Source organism: Camelus bactrianus, chromosome 24, assembly GCF_048773025.1.
Source record: "Camelus bactrianus isolate YW-2024 breed Bactrian camel chromosome 24, ASM4877302v1, whole genome shotgun sequence".
Lineage (NCBI taxonomy): Eukaryota > Metazoa > Chordata > Mammalia > Artiodactyla > Camelidae > Camelus > Camelus bactrianus.
Window position 1 is genome coordinate 16,873,967 of NC_133562.1, and position 21,794 is coordinate 16,895,760.

General features: G+C 41.6%; 1 long non-coding RNA gene across 1 annotated transcript in view; it reads left to right on the forward strand.

Annotated features, from left to right (window-relative positions):
• LOC105062806 (uncharacterized) overlaps positions 1–21,794 on the forward strand; it is a 49,386-nt gene that overhangs the window by 1,118 nt on the left and 26,474 nt on the right. The window contains exon 3 of the long non-coding RNA XR_834716.3: positions 4,413–4,559. This is a non-coding gene — a long non-coding RNA (uncharacterized LOC105062806). The remainder of the gene's footprint in view (positions 1–4,412; positions 4,560–21,794) is intronic.

Consider the following 21,794-nt stretch of genomic DNA (forward strand, 5'->3'; position numbering starts at 1 on the left):
GGTATGTTAGTACTGAAGTCTGAAGTGGTGAGAGAAAAGGCTGGTTTACTCAGTCTATACCAGATCTAGGGAATTAGGAGAGAAACTTACACCGTAATTGACCTACAATGACGTTAAATTTGAAGAATTTTTAAAACTATTTCTCAAATTTTTCAAAGTTTATTAAAATGTTTAAGAGATGTATATAGTTGATTGAAATTCCATTTAGCACATTTTTTTCGTAAGAGTAAATATAAGAGCTTTAGTGTGACACGTTTTTTTCTCAACAAAAATCTTTTATGGATGTAAATTTAAAAATTATTCCATTGTAGAAGACTTTTTGCATTTATTTCACTTCTGTTATATCACCTTGCTTTTAATGTAGTGTTTCTTTTTATTATTACTTCATTTTTAGTAACTTCTAACATAGCACAAACAACTATGACCACTAGAGAAAAAGTTAGCAAATATTTCAAATTGTATGTATCAAAAATGTTCCTAAAAATGCTTTAATAAGCATTAAGTTGGTGAAGAATTTTTTTTTAAAAGAATTCTTCAACAGAGGGCTTTCATGGGATAAGACTTTTTTGCTGAGGTAACTGCTAACAGAAATAACCCAAAGTGTACAAGGGAATCTGTTTATGGTGACAGTTGGTAGATTAAGTGACTCAAGGTAATGAGGAGTTTGAAACAATTCCTCAAGGGCAATGTTTGGCTGTAGAGTGAAGTCTTAGAAGGTGGTTTGAGGAGAAAATGGATAGCAGTCAAAAACTACAAGGAGAATAAGGAACTGAAAAGCCACATGATTCGGTAAGAAGTCAGGAGTGAATTCATCAGTTAGGATTCTACCCAATAGCTACAGCCAAGAAGCTAAAGTTTTTGTTTTGTTTTGTTTTTTAAAGGATCAAATGTAAAAGATTGTCTACAATAGTTCACAGTAGTTCACAGTAAACTAGATAAAGGACAAGCTTTTGTTTTGTTTTAATGTTTGGGGGTAGAGAGGAAAGAAATGAGTAGGAACAAGGTCCCAGTAGAGTGTGCGTGTGCTATATACCAGATTCATGGTAAATACTGGGAATTCAAATGTAAGATACAGATTTTTGCTCTTTAAGAACTGATAGACTACTTAAGGAGAAGAGTATATAAGTTGGCTATTCCAATCTAAGTGGCAGATGTTTGGATGCAGCTATCTACAGGATGCTATAAAAGCACAAAGAAAGGAAGATGCTGGGGTGGGGGTGGATAGACAGGGATTGGAGCTGTTGGAGAGAGCTGAGTGTTGATACATTTCAGACTGAGGGACCAGAGTGGAATATTTAGATTGAAGGATGTCAGGTTAGGAGGGGCTGAGGATGCGGGTGAAGAAGTAAGCAGGGGTCTAGTGTTTGGCAGGCCAGGTAAAAGGCTGTGAACTAAAATTTTAGGCAGGGTCTTGAGTGAGTGGCTCAAGCATATCTGCAATTCAGATAGAACTCTCTGATGATGATGTGTATTGAAGGATGGATTTGAAAGGAGCTCAAACTCAAGGGAGGGCCACCAGCTCTGAAGCTATTACAGGGATCCAGGCTGCATCTGATGGAGGTCCGAACTACTACAGAAGGAGTGAGGATGGAGGCACATTTCAGGAAACATTCGGAAGGCTGATGTTTGCTTGGATGGTAGGCTGACAGCTGGGTGGATAATGTATCATTAAAGAAATTTTAAAAATGATGGTATGAGTAGGTTTGACAGTGGCCTATGTGGACATTTGAGGGGAGTTTTCGGTAGACTGAATCTGAGGCTGAATGAGATGCTATAATCAATACCATACAATCATACAATACATAATTAGACATTTTGTGAGATTATGTGAAAACAAATATCAAGTGTGCTCTACATCTGAATGCTTCCCGTGTATAAGTATATTAAACTCCCTGTAAATTTTATAAGCTACTTACTACACAGTGAAGGAAGAGAGCAATCACTTCATAATGACATTATAGAGACTTTCATTCCTCAACTTCTGTTCCCCTTCATCACTACACCCTTTCATCCTAACGTATTTGTTTTCTACCTGGTTAAAAGCTTTTAGTGGGGTGGCTCTGTTTCCCATTTTTTCCTTGCCTAGGGTATGTGAGGCAGGTGTGTTGGAGACAGGCTGCCATATTTCTGTAAGAATAATAGGTTAGGAAGTCAAGAAATTTAGTTTTAGAAATAAAAAGCAATTTGCCTGCAATGGAACTATGATTTCCAGAGAGTGGTGAATAATACAGTGTCTGTAGGAAGTCCAGATGGGAGTACACATTGAATAGCTATGAGAGTTTGGATGGGGGACCCATATGTCCGTTTGTGAAAGACATGAATGAAGTACCAAGTTAGGAAAACAGCTAAGGAAGCATCCCAAACTGAGTTCATCTTTTTCCCGTTATACCAACTGGCCATGCTCTCCCAATTCCTTGCTTTGATAGTGAAAACTGCTGTTAACTCCATATTCCAGGCAGAAGTACAGTCATTGGATGGAGGGCCCACCCTAATCCAATATGCCCTCATCTTAACTAATTACATCTGCAAAAAATGTGCATTACTAAATAAGGTCACATTCTGAGCTTCCATGGGGACATGAACTATGAGGGGACACTATTCAACCTAATTCAGTGCCTTTGCCAGCTAAACTGTTTATTGAAATTCACCCTTCTTTGCCTGCTCTGTAAACATGAAAGTGGCCTCCTAAACAGGTTCCCTTTACCAACAAGCATGATGTTGTGATTTGTCACTAGGGAGCGCTGCAGGACAAAGGGGCTTCCCTTCCTTGTTCTGATGTGCGGGCTCAGCATGTGGCTCTCCCTTGAGTAGTTTCCTTCTGTATCCTCTTGGGCAGTTTGGAGTCATAGTGCCTCCAGTGAGATACCTCCCTTGTACTCCTGAGGGAAGATTTCCAGCAAGATCCACTACCATGGCGCAAGAGTTCTCTCTATCCAGTGAGCCATGACTGCACTGCAGAGGAGGCTGCTAGTAATCAAGTGGCCAGAATGATACACTCTGTGTACATAAGTCAGTCCTTACCCCAGTCACCCCAGAGCTTGCTCCATAGGCCATAATGAAGTGGCCACAGTGGGAAAGATGGAGACTATGCATAGGCTCAAAGACACAGACTTGAGCTACCCGAGACTGACCTGGTTACAGTCTGTCAACAGCAGAGACCAGTGTTAAGCCTCTCAAATGGCACTGGCACCACTCCCCATGGGGACCAACCAGCCACCTGGTGGCAGGTTGATTATACTGGACCTCTTTCTTCATAGATGAGGCAGAGATTCACCCTCCCTGGAATATACGTGTATTCCAAATATGGATTTGCCTTCCCTGAACATGACACTTCAGCCTTACCATCTGGGTACTTATGGGTTGCTTTATGCATTATCTTGGTATTCTGCACAGAGTTCTTCTCATCAAAAGCTCATTTCACAGCAAAGGAACTAGAGCAATGGGCTTATGCCCATGGAGTCACCTGGTCTTACCGCCTTCCTCATCACCTCGGAGCAGTTAGTTGGCCTAATTGAAATTTGGAATGACTTTCTGAAGACTCCATTGTGGTGCTAGTTGGGAGACAACCCCCCCAGAACAATGGGATTCTGTCTTACAGTGTGGAGTATATGCTTTGAATCAGTGACTGTTGTGTGATGGTCTCTCTCCCACAGTCAGAACACATGGATCTGGGCTTCAAGGGATGGAAGTGGGACTGGCTCCTTTCACTCTCAAACTCAACAACTCATTTGCAGAAATTTTCTTCCTTCCCCCAGAAGTTTGAGTAATACTGGTTTGGAAGTTATAGTCCCCAGGGGAGGAAGATTTCCACCAGCAGACACAGTTCAGTTGAATTGGAAAGTGAACATGCCTTCTGGACATTTTGGAGCTCTTATTCTATTTATCAGTTGGCAAAAAAAAAAAAAAAAAAAAAAGGAAAAGCAGTTACTCTAGGCTTTAGGTGAGGTGCCCGAACTTGGGCTGCTACTGCTCAATGCAGGCAAAGAGGACTATGAAACCTAGGGGATTATATGAGAGTGACTCTTGGTACTTCCACGCCCAGGAGTAAAATTTAATGAAAAACTACAGAAACCGGGAAGGGCGAAACCGGGAAGGGCGGGACTGAAGACTCAGAGTCTCTGAGAGTGAAGGTCTGGGTCACTCTAGTAGGTAAAGAACCCCAACCAGCTGACTTTCTGCCTGAGGATCAAGAAAATGTGATGTGGACGGGGCAGTGGAAAGGGAGAGATGGTAACATTGATAGCCTCATAACAGAAATCGTAGAAACAACGGTGGAAGTAGCTTCATATATTTCCTATTTGCTCATTACATACGTGTGTTTATTGTATATGGTAACTGTGTTCTTCTGTCTCCTTTCTGTTGTTATTTTACATACACAGAGTTGAAAGTTAGCTTTACAATTTATTCTTTAGGTAACAGAACGTTCAGTGGGACTCTGCTTGAATTTGAGGACTGATTAATATAACCAGCGATGGATACAGTGCCTGTGGAGCCTGGGCACCTCTACATTTTGAGGAAAGGTGTTTTACTTTTAAGACAGAAAATTGTATTTTGTTAAGGTAAGAATTAGAGTTGTCTTATTGATGCACAGAAGTTCAAAGAAGGGTGCTCAGGGAACTGAAGAGCCAAAGGGCTCTCTTGCTTGTATCTCTGTGCTGTTGCTCAGGCTCTTCTTTGAACCTGTAAGTGTCTCTTATCCTCTCAAATCTGAGTCACAGCTTGTTTCACCATGAGGTTTCTTCCAGCTGCCCTACTCTACAGTGATTTTTTTCTTCTCATGGCCTTGAAGAACTTGACTGTATCACACATTTAACACCTAATTATATTCTGAATGTAATTTTCCTCCTATTACTTGTTGTATTCCCCTGCCCCTCCACCAGCACCAGTCCACTTGATCCTGAGCTCTTTTAAGACTGTCTCATTCCTTCTTTGCATTATCCATCAGAAATACACACATGAATACATACACAATTGAATACCCCTAAATTAAATAACTGTCCTTATTCACTTACTACACTAATTAATCTGCTTCTTGCTCCAAATTCAGTGTTTCAGCTAATACAATGTTTCCCAACCTAATCTAGCTAGAAATCACCTTTGACATTAATATATAATTTCTCAAAATTATTTGGAAATTTTTGCAAATTCATCAACTTTTGCTTGATAATAGAGCAGAGATTTATGTAAAATATTTTATTTTGGATTAATATATCAAAGTTATTTTAAGATATACTATATAACATTTATAATATGACTTAAAATGACAGTTCTTTCTAAAGTTATCTGCAGATTTAATGCAATCCCAATAAAAATTTCAATACTTCTCTATAAATTAAAAAACTGATACTAACATTTATATGGAAATGCAAAGAATTAAGAAAAGCCAAGGCACTCTTCTTTTTTCAATTGAAATATAGTTGATGCACAATATTGTATGTTACAGATGTACAATATGGTGATTCACAACTTTTAAAGGTTATATTTCATATATAGTTATTATAAAATATTGGCTATATTCCCTGTGTTGTACAATACCCTTGTAACTTATTTTGTCATAATGGTTTGTACCTCTTAATCCTCAATTCCCTATATTGTCTCTCCCTCCTTCCCTATCTCAAATGGAACCTCTAGTTTGTTCTCTATATTTGTAAGTCTGGTTTTTTTTGTTATATTCACCAGTTTGTTGTATTTTTTACATTCCACATGTAAGTGATATCATATGGTATTTGTCTTTCTCTGTCTGACTTATTTCACTTAGCATTAATACCCTCCAAGTCCATCCATATTGTTGCAAATGGCAAATTTTCATTCATTTTTATGACTGAGTAGTATTCCACTACATATATATGTATCTATGTATATCTCTCTATATATATCACATCTTCTTTATCCATTCATCTGTTGATGGACACTTAATTTGCTTCCATATTTTGGCAATTTTAAATAATACTGCCATGAACATTGGGGTGCATGAATCTTTTCAAATTAATATTTTGGAATTTTTTTTGGATATATACCCAGGAGTGGAATTGCTGGATCATATGGTAGTTCTGTTTTTAATTTTTTTGAGAAACCGCCATACTGTTTTCCACAGTGGCTGCACTAATTTACATTCCAACCAACAGTATACGAGGGCTCCCTTTTCTTCACCTCCTGGCTAACATTTTTTGGCTTTAGGTGTACTACATAGTGTTTTGACATTTATATACATTAAGAAATGATTACCACAATAGATCTAGTAACCATCTGTCGCTGTACAAAGTTATTACCATATTATTGACTGTATTCCTTATGCTTATGGTAAAGATTATTCATTAATATTGTATTATAACTATATTTAGAGTACTTATATACAAATATAGAATGTTAATTTAAGATTAAATATTGAAAAGTATATTTATATTTAAATATATTTTAATTCATTAAGATTATATTATCACTACAATTAGAGGAGGAGGTGGTGCTGATAGGGAAAGATCTAAATCTCCATCTTCCAAGATAATTAATAGTGTTCTTTGCCTTCCTCTCCACAAGAGGGCGCAAGGTGAATAAGGTTTTCAAGTCCATTGTTTCAGCGAGGGCTTCTGGCTGTGACCAAGGGACTACCCCTTCCATTTTGATAGAGTTGACAAACTGCTACTGTTAACATCTAAACAATTGTCTTTGAGGTCAGGGAGCTGTTAGAGGGATATCCAGATAAAGAAGTCATGATTTAAAGCACTCGTAGCCTCGTGGGGTCACAGAGGGAACAAGAGTGATACATTTGGAGGGCGTGCTAGGGACCCAAGGAGTCCCGAGGTGACGAGTTGCAATGTTCCTTCTGAGAGGCTGGCATGGTTGGCAGGGATGCATTTGGATGAGGCAGTGGGACGGGAGGGAGGGCGCGTGGAGGGATGTGCTGTGGGAGCCCTGAGGGCCCAGGGCGGCGGTGGGAGTGCAGGAATGTATACACCAGCCGACTCAGGGGCTCTGATGGCAGGGGTGAAGGCTCGTAGCCAACACTGTCTGCAAACACGGGGCAGTTTCCGAGGTTAGTCCTCCCTTCTTTGTTCCTTGCAGTCTGCTCTGTTCCCTCAAGGCCCCGTGACCTTCACATACACATCCCTCCGCCCCCACCTTGCCCCCTCCATGACCTTCTTCGGTGTATCACACCCTCTTCTCACACAGGTTTTTTCGCTTGTCCAGGGCCCTTTCCTCTTAGGGACTGGTATTTTCTTTCAGACTTTCCCCGCTTATCTGAGGGTTTGCTCCTTGGTCTCTAGGCCTCCTCTCCTCTCCTGGTCCTCCCTCCCTCCCCCCCAACCAGGATGCCCATCCTTCTTCCCCCTGGTCTCACATCTGTCAGCGCCCTCTCTCGAGGCCTGGAAAAGGACTGACTCTCAGGACCCCTGGGGCCCTGCTGAATATGACTGAAACTCTTTTCACAGCTTAGATTTTATTTCTGTGGCCTGAACTTCATGCTGTACCCTCGGCATTTCAATCTAATATTTCAGAAGCAATAGCACTGCTTATGGACTCTGAACTTGAAATGTGGAAAGGTCTGCACTGCCCTTTCTGAACCTACACCTGGTTCCAGGTGAGCTTGTCTGCCGTGCCGTGTGACGGTGTGATGGAAATTATGCCAGACGAGGGGTCGTGATCACAGGCCCGCCCCCTGGTGCTGCCCTTCCTGGCCAGGGCACCTGGGCAGGTGAACGTACCTCTCAGAGTCTCAGTCTCCTCATCTGTAAAATAAAGCCAGTGAGAGCAATTACCCCATAGGACTGCCCTGAGAAATAAATGAGCTAACAATAAATGAGGTAGTATTTCCTAAGCATCTAGGAAAACCTTTGCACTAAAAGGAAATATTAAAAAAAATGTAGCTATTACTATTATTGCTATTATTTCTTCACCTGTGCAACTCAAGTGAGATTGCCAAGGAGAGCCTGGATAGTCTCCAAGACGCTTCTTCAAGCCCTTTCCTCTGAGTTTGTCAAATATGATTTGCCACACATTCGGGGCATGTTCTGTAACTCAGTCCTTACAGCTTCCCTCGTCTGCTTTTCCCCGACCCCACCCCAGCCCTGCAACACCTCAGTCAACAGCTCTTTGTACTAAATTCCTCTCTGAAAGAGCACATGGTTTCGGTTCTGGGTGCAGTGGCTTTACCATCTGGGGAGTCAGCCCCAGGCAAGTGGCATCCCCAGCCAAACCAGAGGAGTCATCACCGCCTGTGCTCACATTCAGGTTTCTAGATGTGAATATGGGCCAAAGGATGCCATATTGGTTGCTATGACACCCCCCCAGGTGTATATAAATGTTTTTATCTCTCTTCTAGAGCAAAATCTAATACAGCCTGCAATGGGGCCTGAGGGGAGGCTGAAAACCTTCACTGATGTGTTAAACTGGTTAGGTTGCCCATTCCCCTTTAAGACATTTCTATTTCCTGGTGTTCCCACCTTCCTGCTTTAGAACAACAGCAGTCACAAGTGAACCCTCCACACATTGCACCTGCAGGACGTGTGGGATTGAGAACAGGCTAGCGTCAGCATTGGCCCAGTTCGTTCCAAGTGACGATCAAGACTGCTTACAAAGGTTTCCCAAAACTGGTCTTATGACCCCCGCTGACTTCCTACCTCTGGCCCAGCAAAGAGGTTTAAGAGGCTGATGAAAGGCTGCAGATGAGGGGATGTTGGAGAGAGCCGTGGGCATGCTGGTTCTAGCCTGTGTTTAGGGAGAGGAGGCAGGGATGCACAGGAGGGGCCGATGCTCCCACAGCCTCCAGAGGCTGAGGGAATGCATGGTGTTTCTCAAGGACCAGGCTTGGGCCACTCAAGCGAGAAAGCTGGAATGGGGTCGATTTATATCCCAACCAAGAAGGCTGCCTGAAGGGCAGAACCCCACGACAGAATAAGTTCTGAGGCTCCATTAGACTGAGGAAAGGTCTTGAGCGACAGGGTGGAAAGAGATCCCCAGAGAATAGGAGGTCTTAGAAAAACCCACAGAAGTACCTCAGGGAGGAAAGTGCTTCATGGAGAGGGCTGATGCCAGAGCATCATGGAATTCCAAGTTGTATGAGGACTTCTGCTCCACCTGCGCTTCTATCCTGAGTGAGGTCTATCCTGGAGCGAAAGTCATAAAACAAATTGGAGAGAAAAGAGAAATGTATCAGGACCTTTCCCCCTGCAGGTGTCATGGCAGAGGATGGGAAACCCAGACCAAATATGAAGTTTGAAGTTTATTATTATTATGCTGGACACCATACTTTAATTACTGAACTTGCAGTGACTGGAGGATCTTTTGTTACTCATAAGTAACCAGAAAAGGCTGAAGAGCTGCCAGAGTGCGTCTCTAAGAGGCAGGGAAGAAGTAGCCCTACCGCGGGGAAAGTGTTCTCTGAGCCCATCTCCATGAAGCCCATTTGCTTCATATAAAAGCCAGGCTGACAACCCATGCCAGAGTTAGGTGTTCAGTGGAGTGATCACAAGGGGTGACAGCAGCTGTGAACTTTATTCTAGGGCAGGATTCTGTGCCCAGGAGGGTTCCTGCCCCACTCCTAGGAACAGAGGGCTTTTCACTACCCCTGGAAGCAGGGGATCTCTGCAGAGCTTGAGATAGGATGGAGAGTAAAGAGAGGGTGAAGGAGACTATTCAGAGGGAATGGATGCGACCTGACCAAGGAGTGCAGAGAGCCTGGCTGGCAGGGCTGGTGCTCATTTGAGATTTGTGACATCCCTGTCCCTTTGATACCTGCTCCTTGCGTCCGATGGCTGGATGGTTCTGGTTAACCAGCACTGGGGTTTTACCCCAGTGTAGAGAAAGAGTCCAAGAAGAGAATCAGAAGGCAAGTGGTGATGTGCTGGACCACAGATAGTCTAAGCCGGATGAGAAAGAAAGTGTGACACTGGCCCTGCAGACAGGGTCCTGTGGGTCCAGGTGTTGGAGCCAGGATCTGCAGAGAGCGAGAGCCACGGGAGATGGAGGTCCCAGAACAGCAGGCTTCCCAGCAAGTTCCTGAAAGTGGGGCTTTCATTTGTGAAAATAAGATCTGGAGTTAGGCTGTGGGTGCTAAGGTGTAGGGAGAGGATGATTGTTGAGATGATGGAGGACTGAGAAGCCAGGGTGCAGTGGCTCATTCATGGTATAGAACTGACAGGGCAGGAGGGAGAGGACCAGGTCGGTCAGGCAGGTGCTACAGTCGCTGTAGAATGAGGTGAGTGCAAGTCAGGCACAAGAAGATTTCACGGGTGGTAAAGTCTTGGGGCATAAGGTCAATGTCAGGGGAAGAGAAATGGATTAGAAATGTATTTGGATGTTTGGAATGACTGGAATTCTGCAGTGTAATACTCCAGTTATTAAGCTCTGGTCCTTTCCACACATAGTCACATAGACACATAGGCACACAGACACAGACATACACACACACACACACACACAGCCTGAGCTGACCAAGTGGCCGGGGCCTGGATCATTACCTGGACCCAGTCCAGGCAGACCGCTCCTTACCCCCCGCCCCACTGTCATCACTAATGCCCCTCAAGGACTCTTGGGATGGGTTGGCTGCAGAGTGAGTGAGGCATGATGGCCTGACGTGCTTCTCCTCAGCCCTCTCCTTCACTGGGAATAGAGAATTATTTGCCAAGTGCAGGGGCTGGCAAAGTGCCACATCAGGCTTCTCCAGTGGCTCATTGTGGCTGACAGGGGTGGCTGAGGTTGGGGTGAGTGGCCAAAGGCCTCCCAGCGCCACCCCTGCAGGAATCCCAGCCCTCCCACAGGAGTTTTGAGTTTACAGACAAGCTCCAGTTGACAGATACTCACTGGGGGCTTTGCTGGATGCCCGGAGGGACAAACCCTGTCTTTAAGAAGCCTGCAGACCAGCTGAAGAAATGTTTGTACGAGACCCTTGAGTCATAGCAGAAGGAAGCGTGAACAACTAGGCATTGCTGTGCAAGGGGCTAGTGGGGTGGTGGCAGGTTTCCTGGGGAAGGCAGCTGCAAGCTCAGCTGGGAAGGAGAGGTGTCTTAGCAGGAAAGGAGCTTTCCGGGCTGGACTGAAAATTGGATATAATCATGGTTATATGGTGTTACGTGGTTCTGGTGTTTGAATCAGCAGCCACAGAAGGGTAGTGTCTTCTGTCACTTCTCTGTACCACGTACACATGTGTAAAACAGAATGGAACAAACACATCTGAATGGTCCTTTCCCCCCATGTAAACCATACTTCTCTTAGTACTTTGAGACAGCAAAGCTGCATTCAGCATTCCAGGTTGATATACTGCTCTGTGCTTGCTTGAAATATCAAATGTTATAATAATTTGTCTGTGGAAACATCTTGCCTTGCATCTCCCCTCTTCTGGATCCACAAGTGATGCTGACTTGTCAGCGTTTAGGTGCCACACCTGGTTGCAGCAGGCATGTCCTTAGCATCTCCACTCTCCTCCAGCTGACTTAATTCTCCTCCCCCAGCAGATTGTTGGGGAGGAAAACTTACAAAATCTTTATTCTTCATCCCTAACTCTCCATCGGGGTGGGGTCATCAAAGTCACAGGAACCCATGGATTCTTCTAGAAAAAGAGAAGGTTTGGGGACAAAGCCCCCAGGACCATCATCAAAATGGGGGGGGGGACAAAAGGAGGGGCAGAAAGAGTGGAGGGGTAGCAGACAGCAGAGGAAGAGAAGGATGTGGGTGTGTGGTATCAGGTGCTGCCTGTGCAAGCAGGAGGAGACCTGAAGGGCGGTTGCAGGAGCTGGGGGAGAGACACTCAGGAAGGCGGGGGTTGGGGTGTGGAGTAGACGGCTGATTGCAGTTGGGCCGGGTGTGAGGAAATGGAAGGAGCAAGTGCAGACAGTTCTTTCAAGAACTCTGGCTGAGAAAGGGCAGGGAGAGATGAGGCAATAACAGCAGGGAAGGTGTTTTTATGATGGGTGAGGTCTGAGCATGACGAAAAGCCTGCTTTTTGTTTAAATATTCCTTGATTGTAGCATTAAAGCCAATGTGATATTTAGCCTGTAAGTAGGGACAATCAGGGAGTTCTGCCTCTGACAAGACTGTGATGGCAGCTGATCACACGTATATTATAGCGCCAGTGATTCTGAGACAAAGTTCCACCCCAGGACAGTCTGGGCTGGAATTGGACAACTCTGGATTATTTAGAAGCACTGCAACCTACTGGGGAAAAAAAATCAAGAATGAGGAAAGAGGAGAAAATAACTCAGAAAAATCTTCATGTAAATGGAAATTATTTACAAAAATCTACCAACACCTGAAAGTTAACTCTGTGTGTGTGTGTGTGTGTGTGTGTGTGTGTGTGTGTGTGTGTGTGTGTGTGTTTGCAGGGGGAGAGTTAATTAGGTTTATTTATTTATTTTTTCAATGGAAGTATTAGGGATTGAACCCAGGACCTCATGCATGCTAAGCATGGAGCTATACCCTCCCTGCTTTATGTTGGGTTTTAAAACAAGTATCAATCCCCTCCGCAACCAGAGCTCTGAGAGGCTTGCCCAGACTCCAAAAGGTCTATGGACATCCTAGGGGTTGGTAGGAGTGCTGATCCCAATTTTAGGGGAGAGGCCAGCTAAAGTCAGAGAGTATCTGATGACTAGGAACACCTTCAGCAGTTCATAAACACATGCTGTTTGTGCCAGCTCCCAGGGAAAAAAGGGTGTGGAGACTGGCATTTGCTGGTTACAAGCAAGGGAGGTTAACTGAGGTGAAATGGGCGTCTTTTGTACAATACAAGCTACCGGAGGAGTCCAGCATGGTGAATATCAGGACTGGTTCAAATATGATTAAATGACATCATGCCTCAGAAGAACAAAAATTAAAATTGAATTAGTTAATTAACATTAAAATTGAATAGAATGAATTTAACTGCTAAACTAAAGCCCATAAATTATGTTTTTAAAAGGCAGCAGAATTGTGCTCCTAGTCAAGGGGGAGTAACAGAGACTCTACCTTCCTGCCTGAAACAACAACAACAAAGAGAGAGAGAAAATTAAAAAAAAAAATGGGTGCAGTATATGAAACAGTGGTTTTCAAGCCCCTGGATATCAGGCAACAAAAGACAGTGATCTCTGAGATAAGGGAAACAAAGCATTGCCCCAGCTTACTGCTTTTAGAATTTTCAGGTGACAGTACAGCAAAAGGGACTCAAGCATAGCGAGACCCAACTGCATGCTGCCTACAAGAAAGCCATTTAATAAAAGGACATACTTAGAGACAGAAGGCAAATTGGTAGTTGCCCAGGGCTAGGGGAAATGGGAAGCGACTGCTTAACTGGTACAGGGTTTTCTGTTAGGGTGATGAAAACATTTGGGAACTAAATAGAGGAAGTGATTGCACACTGTTGTGATTGTGCTAAATGCCACTGAATCACACACCTTAGAGTGGTTATTTTGATGTCATATGAATTTCACCTGAAAAAAAAAGATACTAACCAGGCATAGAAGGAAACAAGGCAATATAAATAAGAACCAGCAGAAACCACAGACCCACAGGTGATCTAGAGAATGAAGTTATAAAACTTAGCCTTAAAAATAATTACACTTGTTGTGTTCATGGAGAGGTGAAAGATGAAACTGAGTATTTTGACAGAGATACAAACTGTAAAAAAGAGAGAGAATGTTTTGTTGTCCACTTTCCCATACTCATCTCTATGTGCAAGGTTTCTGACGTTGGACCTTACTGGTTCCCAGGAAACAATCACAAGTTAAACCGTTAGAGGTACCCTTGTATATGCACTTTTACAAAGTAGGGTTCCATTTTGGGAAATACATTTTATTCCATAAAAGTGCCAAAGATCTTAGAAAATAGATGAAAACAGATATAAATGTTACAAAACAATAAGCATATTAATTAAAGAAGTATGTGGAAAAGACATTGTAAATGTTCATTTGTGGGTGTTTTTCTACATGTTTTTACATCTGAGGCATTGTAGAGTTTAACTGGTAACCTCTATTCAACTCATTGACATTTATTGAACATCTTCAAAAGAAAACTCAAAGAGATCAAATCAGTAACTCAGTGGATGGGTTTAACAATGGAATAGAGAGCTGGAGAGAGAAATAATGAATTTTTGATGGCTTACAAGACAATATCCAGAATTGAGAAGTGAAGGTGAGAGATGGGAAAGTTACAGAAGGGAGTCTTGTAAGGAGAGGAGAGGATGAGTGGGGCAGAAGCAGTATTTGAAGAGTTAATAGTTAAGAATTTTAAAAAATTTATTAAAGATATGAAGTCATACACTAATAGCTGACTTCTAAACAGAAACAGTGAAATATGGAAGACAGTGAAATGATATCTTCAAAATGCTGAAAGAAAATAGCTATCTGCCAGAGGATAGTGTAGGAAACAAATGGTCTAGCAGTTCATAAATGGGACATTAACTTAGGACAAGAGAAAGACGACAGGATTACAGGAGATGGGTAAGTTCAGAGCAGCCACTCTCGAGGCATTAGCAAGGGGTATTTCCCAGGCAGGTGGTCAGGAAATCTCAAGGTCCATTGGTGGAACAGTGAGTCAGTCTGTTAGGGTGAAGTTGAGCACCCATTACTAAGGGTGGGATAGAAACTGAGACTGGAAACGGCCAGTGGGAGCAAGATGGTGAATGATCTCATCCTACAGGTGATGGGAAATACTGAAGGTGTTTTGTGGCATCCTTGCCTGCTTTCCTGGTAGGATACTACTGCTAAAAGTCTTTCTCACATTTTCCTGGTACAGGCATAAATCATGCTGTCTCTTGCTACTTTACTATGAGTGAAATGAAATTTAGAAAAGTGCCAGCTTCAGCCTGCACTGTACTTTCACTCCCTTGAGAGGAAATATTATTAAATTACCATTTTAAGATAATCCAATTGCAATGAATCTTATTTCCTCTTTGATTTGTTCCTCTGGAGCCAGAGCGAGACAGTAAAGCAGGGAGGGAAGAGAAAATAAAGAAGTTCCCTTTCAAAGTTGTTTCCACGTGGCCGACCTTTTGGATTATTTTCTCATTTTCTAAGCACCACACTTTTTTAGTCCTAACCTTGCCCTTTCTTTCTCCACAAGGGCAGAGACACTCCTTATAAACCTGTGCTGTCTTAATCAGTCCACGTGAACTCTAAAAGTTCTATTTCTTCCATATCTTTGCCAACAGTTGGTATGGTCAGTCTTCGCAATTTTAGCCATTCTAGTAGGTATATAGATGGTTTTAATTTGCATTTCCCTAATTAATTTCCCAAAGGTATTGGACATCTTTTCATCTGCCTTATTGCCATCCTACACTCTATTCAGAGAACTGTGTGTTCAAATCTTTTGCCTATTAAAAATCTTTTTCATTGTACTTTGAGAGTTTTTATATATTTCAGATAGCAGTCCTTTGTCAGATAGGTAGTTTGCAAATATTTTCTCCCAGACTCTCACTTGTCTTTTCAATCTCATAAGAGTCTTTGGAAGAGCAGGAGTTTTATTGAATAGATCTAATTTATCAAATTGTTATTTTATTGATCATGTTCTTATATAAAGAAATTGTATATAAGAAATCTTCACCTAATTTGTTTATAAAGATTTTTTTCTAGAGCTTCTAGCAGGTCTGTTGTTTCAAGCTTTACATTTAGGTCTATGTTTAGTTTTTTATTGCTGCATAACAGGTTACCACAAATGTAGTGGCTTAAAACAACAGAAATTTGTTGTCTTACAGTTTCTGTTGGTTAGAAGTCTAGCACAGCATGGCTGGGTTCTCTGAGCTAAAGTCAAAATATTAGTCAGGGCTCCAGTTCCCATCTCGGGCTTGCAAAGTGTAGTTTTGGGCACATTTCAATTACAGTTGTAGGACTGAGAGACCTGTTTTTTGCCTGTTGTTCGCAAGGAGCCTTTTTCTCATCAGTTCAAGGCTGTCCACATTTCTTCTCACGTGGCCCCTCCATCTTCAAACCTGCAATGGCACGTTGATTCCTTCATATGCTTTGAATCTCTCCGACTTCCCCTTCTGCCTTTCTCTTATGCTTTTAAAAGTCTATGTGATTACATTGGGCCCACCTGGATAATCCATGGTAATCTCCCCAGTTTTAAGGTCAACTGATTAGTAACCTTAATTATATCTTTAAAGGTCCTTTTGCTATGTAAGATATTCAGAGTCCTGGGGATTAGGGTATGGAATCGTCTTGGGGTACATAATTCTGCCTCCTACAATCAATGATCCATTTCGAGTTAATGTTTGTATATAGTGTGAGATATGGATAGAAGTGCATTTGTTTTCATGTGCCTAGCCAATTGCTGCTGGACCATTTGTAGAAAAGACTATCCTTTCTCTACTGGATTATATTTGTTGGGAGGATAGGGGAATAAGCAGAGCACAGAGGATTTTTAGGACTATGGAAATATTTTGTATGGAAAAATACCATAACAATGGATACATGTCATTATACATTTGTCCAAACCAGTAGAATGTACAACACCAAGAGTGAACCGTAATGTAAACTATGGACTTTGAGTGATTGATATGTCAATAGTCGTTCACTAATTGTAACCATTATACCATTCTGGTGGGGGGTGATGATAATGAGGAAGGCATTTACGGGTGTGGGAGGTATATGGGAAATCTCTGTATTTTTCATTCAATTTTACTGTAAAAGTCTTAGTTAAAAAATACAAAAAAATTTCCTTGAAAATCTATTGTCCATGTATGTGTGTGTCTGTACTTATATTTTGTCTGTCTGTTAGGTCCTTGATCCAATTGTTTGCTGCTATGCCAACACAACAGTGTTCTGATTACTGTCCTTTATAATCTTGAAATCTGGGAGCGTTAGCTCTCAATTTTTCTCTTCTTTTTCAAACTCATTTGAATATTTCAGGTCTTTGCATTCCCATATGAATTTTAGAAACAACTTGTCAATTTTCATAAAAATAATACTAGAATTTTGGCTGAGATTCTGTTGACTCCATGGATCAATTTGGAGTGAACTGACACCTTAACTATATTTCGTCTTCTGTCTGCTGAACAAGATATATATCTCCATTTATTTAGATCTTTCAGCATTATTTTGTATTTTTCATTGTACAGATCTTTCACATCTTTTGTCAGGTTTTATCTAACTGAAGTATTTTATATTTTTGAAATGACATTGTTTTAATTTCAATTTGATTGTTCATTACTAGTATAAAGAAATATAATTTATTTTTGTTTTCTTTTGTTTCTTTTTCTTGCTTCCTGCATTGGCCATAAGCTCCTATACAAAATCCAGTGTCCTTACCTTGTTCCTGATCTTAAGAGGAAAGCATTCAGTCTTTTACCATTAAGTATAATGTTAGCTGTAAGTCTTTCACAGATGTCCTTTATCAGGTTAAAGAATTTCTCTTCTATTCCTAGTTTTCTGAGAGGATTTTTTTTTTTTTAGTGGACGGTGGATTTTGTCTAATGCTTTTTCTATATCTATTGAGATGATCATATATGGTTTTGCTTTTTTAGTTTGTTAATATGGTAAATTACATTAATTTGCAAATGTTAAGTCAACCCTGCATTCCTGGGATAAGCTCCTCTTGCTTGTTTTCTATTTCACTTTATACATAGTTGGATTTGATTTGCTAAAATTTTGTTAAAGATATTGGTCCGTAGGTTTCCTTCTTATGTCCTTGAATCATATGATATCAAGTAGTGCTGGCCTCTTAGGAATGTATTGAGAAATATTCCACATTAATTTTTTTTTGGAAGTGTTTGTGTAGAATTGGTATTATTTCTTCCACAGTGTTTGTTAGAATTTACAAGTGAAGCCATCTGGGCCTGGAATTTTTTGTGTGGGAAGGTTTTAAACTTCAAATTTAATTTATTTAATAAATATAGAGCTATTTCTTAAGCTTTGGTAGTTTTTGTCTTTCAATTAATTTGCCCATTTCATCAGTTTTCAAATTTATAAGCAGAATGTTTTCCTAATATTCCTTTTTAAAAAAATTTTTTAACATTTTTTATTGAGTTATAATCATTTTACAATGTTGTGTCAAATTCCAGTGAAGAGCACAATTTTTCAGTTATACATGAGCATATATATATTCATTGTCACATTTTTTTTCTCTGTGAGTTACCACAAGATCTTGTATATATTTCCCTGTGCTATATCCTAATATCCCTTTATCATCCTTTTACTATCTGTAAAATTTATACTAAGTCACCTTACTTTTTCCTGGTATTGATAATTTGTGTCTTCTCTCCACTTCCCCTGATCAGTCTGACTAGAGGTCTATCAATTAACATTATCAGAGAATCAGCTTGCAGATTCATTGATTTTCTTTATTGTTTTACTTTTTTTTATTTTATTGATTTCTACTTTGACCTTCATTATTTCCTTTCTTCTGCTTACTTTGAGTTTAATTTGCCTGAATTTTTGCAATTGCTTAAGTTGGAAGCTGTCATAATTCATTTGAGACATTTCTCCTTTTCTAATATTTAGCACTAATATCTGGTAATTAGTGCATCTAATTACTCCTATTGCAGCATCCTACACATTATGATATGTTATGCTTCCATTTTCGTTCTCTTCAAAAATAATTTCCAGCTTTCTGTTTTATTTCTTTTTGATTCGTGGGTCATTTAGGAGTGTGTTACTTAGTTTCCACCTAACCACCTAATAAAATTACTAATAATTTGAGATGGACCATTAGGCAGGAGGCTGCAAGGTGGAATTACAAGGGAAAGGCTAGGAGTGAAGGATTCAACCCTGTGTTAGTCTCCTGTGGCTGCTGTAACAACCATAACTTTAGTGACTGAAAACAACACAAGTTTATTACCTTACCTTGCAGTTTTGGAGGTCAGAAGTCCAAAAATCAGTATCTGAGCTACAGTAAAGGTGTTGTAGGTCTTCATTCCTTTCTGGAGCTCTGGGGGAGAATCTGTTCCCTTGACTTTTCCAGTTTCTAGAGGCGCCCACACTCCTTGGCTCACAGCCCCTTTCCTCCATCTTCAAAGCCAGAAATGTTGCATGGCTCTGACCATTTTTAATTTTGCAGTTACAGCTCCCTCTCTGACTCTCTCTCCTCTGTTTCTCAGTTCTACTTTTAAGGACCCTGGAGACAACATTGGGCCCACCAGGATAATCCAAGATAATCTCCCTACTTTAAGGTCAGCTGACTATCAATTTAGTTTCATCTGCAACTCGAATTCTGCTTTCCCATGTAACCTAAGATAATCACAGGTCCCAGGAGCTGGGGTGTGGACATCTTTAGGGGGCCATTTTTTGGCCTGCCACAAGCTCCTCCTTAGTTAGTATATGGTTGGGGACAGCGTTCAGGGGAAGCAGGTAATAACGGTATCTGGAAAACCATGAGGGAAGGAATTCAAGTTCTGCATGAGAGGCGTCGGGGAAAAAGCTTCCAGTATCCCTATTACGAGGAAAAGAGATCTGAAAGATCCAAGGGAAACTGAGAAACCCCTTTCATGGTTTGCCAGCTTTGGCTGCGTGTATTTGAAAAAGGGTGATTGTGAGGTACTTCCTTTTTCTCTCTAAACAGGGATTTAGTTGTGATGGGAAAAGTCACTGTGGAAATTTTTAAAATTATAGGAATGTAAACCAGTGATAATAATTGGCCTTTGGCCCATCGATGAGGTGGCTGGCACTTGCTGCCAGGGTGCCTTTGTCAGGAAGACCCAGGGGCTGGAGAGAGAACAGCATCAGGATGAGCGTGGGGAGCCCAGTGCCTGCTCTGTGAGTCAGCTTACAAAGAGGCCACGTGGACTCAGATGCAGTGAAGCATACCCGTCTGAACAAGAACGCAGACCCAAGGGAAAATATTGTGGAGTGAGGTGATTTATGACTTCATTTTATCTCCTCTTTTGAAACATTAGGAAATATCAGGCTTAGTTTTTTCAGATTTATTCAGGTTTGCATGGAAGAGGGAGAAACTAAAAACAAAAACAAAAACAAAAACCAAGAACAAAAACACTTGTTTGACTCACATCTGTCTCTTGGGCATCGTTTCTGGGCAAGAACTGCATTCTTGTAAACCAGGGTTTACCTGCAGCCTTCGTTGCTTTAGGATAGCTGATTGCCGGAAACTGGAGACACATCAACACTCACACAGTGGGCTCCACTTGCTGCTTATTGTTCATTTGTAGAACCTCTTGACTGTGAGGTTAATTTGAAAACCATTTCCAAATACTATCACTCTGGGGTTTCTCACTCACATTTTCCATATTCTAAAATTGTGTTATTAATGTGGTGCAACTCTCATGTTTAGTTTTATTAAACTAGCAGTACTTTGTTCTTTGTTCTTGATGTGTATGTGTGTGTGTGCGCGCACGTACACCGCACACTTTTACTTGTGTATTGCTTAAAGGAACCAACCAGCCAAAGAAGCAACCAAATATTGTTCTACTTTCACACTAAAGTGACTTTTTAAGGCTTATTGAATTATATTATTGTGAATTTGAGTAAGACATTTAAGTGCAAGGCAAATTAGGGTGAACAGAACATTGGAGCACACTCAACTGTTTTATCTGAATTTTAGTGTGAAACAAAGCTGTGGCTGCAACCACAGTTTTGTGGATTGTGCTCCTTAAATTGATTAATTGATTTGCTCAGCTTCAAGAGAAAGGCTCGTCCTGCCCTCGTCACATGTGGGCCATGTGCAGTGAGCCACCAGCCCTGTTGGGGCCAATGTCAGAAGACAGACACAGGGACCCTAGATACCCTCTCAGAGGCTGCATGGGCGCCTCAGCGCTGCCCTCAGCGCTTACCAGGACTGACCTTGCCAGGCCTCCCTTCCAGCTCTGCCAAGAACAAACATCTGTGAGATAGAGACTGATGGGAAGAAAGTGGGTAGGAAGCAGCTGCAGTGAGCCTTCGGTCCAGGTGTTTCACAGTGTTGGTTGTACTGTTTGACTTTATAAGTCCTCCGGTTTCAAGCACTTCTCAAGACTTGTGACTGCCCCTGAATCTGGGGCTCTAGAGAGGTTGGAGAGCCCTCCGGGCAGCAGGGAGGAACAAAAGGAAGCTGTGTGCACCCACTTCTGCTGTTGTTCTTCACAAAAGGCTTCCTTCTCTCTCCTGTTTTTCGTAAGGGGAAGGGTTAGCAAAATCTGAAAGATCTCTCTCTTTACTTAAAAAGGAAAAATAGAACAAGGAAGGGAGAGAGGGAGGAAGAGAGAGAGAAGGGATCAGTCCATCTTTCGTTTGGGGAAAACTTTAGTTCTGTAACAATAAACATCAGTTGTGGCAGGCGGCCTCAGCCCTGCAGAAGGCGATCCAGGCCACATTAAAATCCAGGGAATTTGAAATGGCAGCCTTTGTGGTGGCTCACAGATTTCCACTGGTGATTTCTTTAAAGCCAAAGAATTATAATTAAAATAGAAATGGATCCAATTATATCTGCCTCCTGTCTGAAAGGATATAGCTGGTAATGAGAATCACATGTCTAAACTTCAGCTTCTTCTATTTCCAAGCAAGTTGTCTCATGAGAGAAATTCCTTCTTTTCAGCAAAGCTCAGTAAAAGCTCAGTAAACCGCATTTCTCCCTCCTCTTTGGCTACTGTGGTTTTGCACTGATTTTTTATAAGTCCAAGCAATGGAGCTCCATCCAGTCATAGTAAATGCTCTTGTTTCTCTCTCCTTTCTTCTCCTATAAGACTTGTCAGGGAGATATGACATAGCTTTTTGTTTCAAAGACAGAGATCAGGAGACTTAGGAGTGCTCAGTCTTAACCAACCAAGATGCACCCTCTCAGGAATGACCGGCTAGGCAGCTCAGGCCACTGCCGCCTGGGACAGTGTGAGACAGTGGCTAGGTTATGCAGGGGTGGTGAGAAGCTTACTAGGTGGCTGGGGAGGCCGGTCTTGGGGAGAATTTGACCTA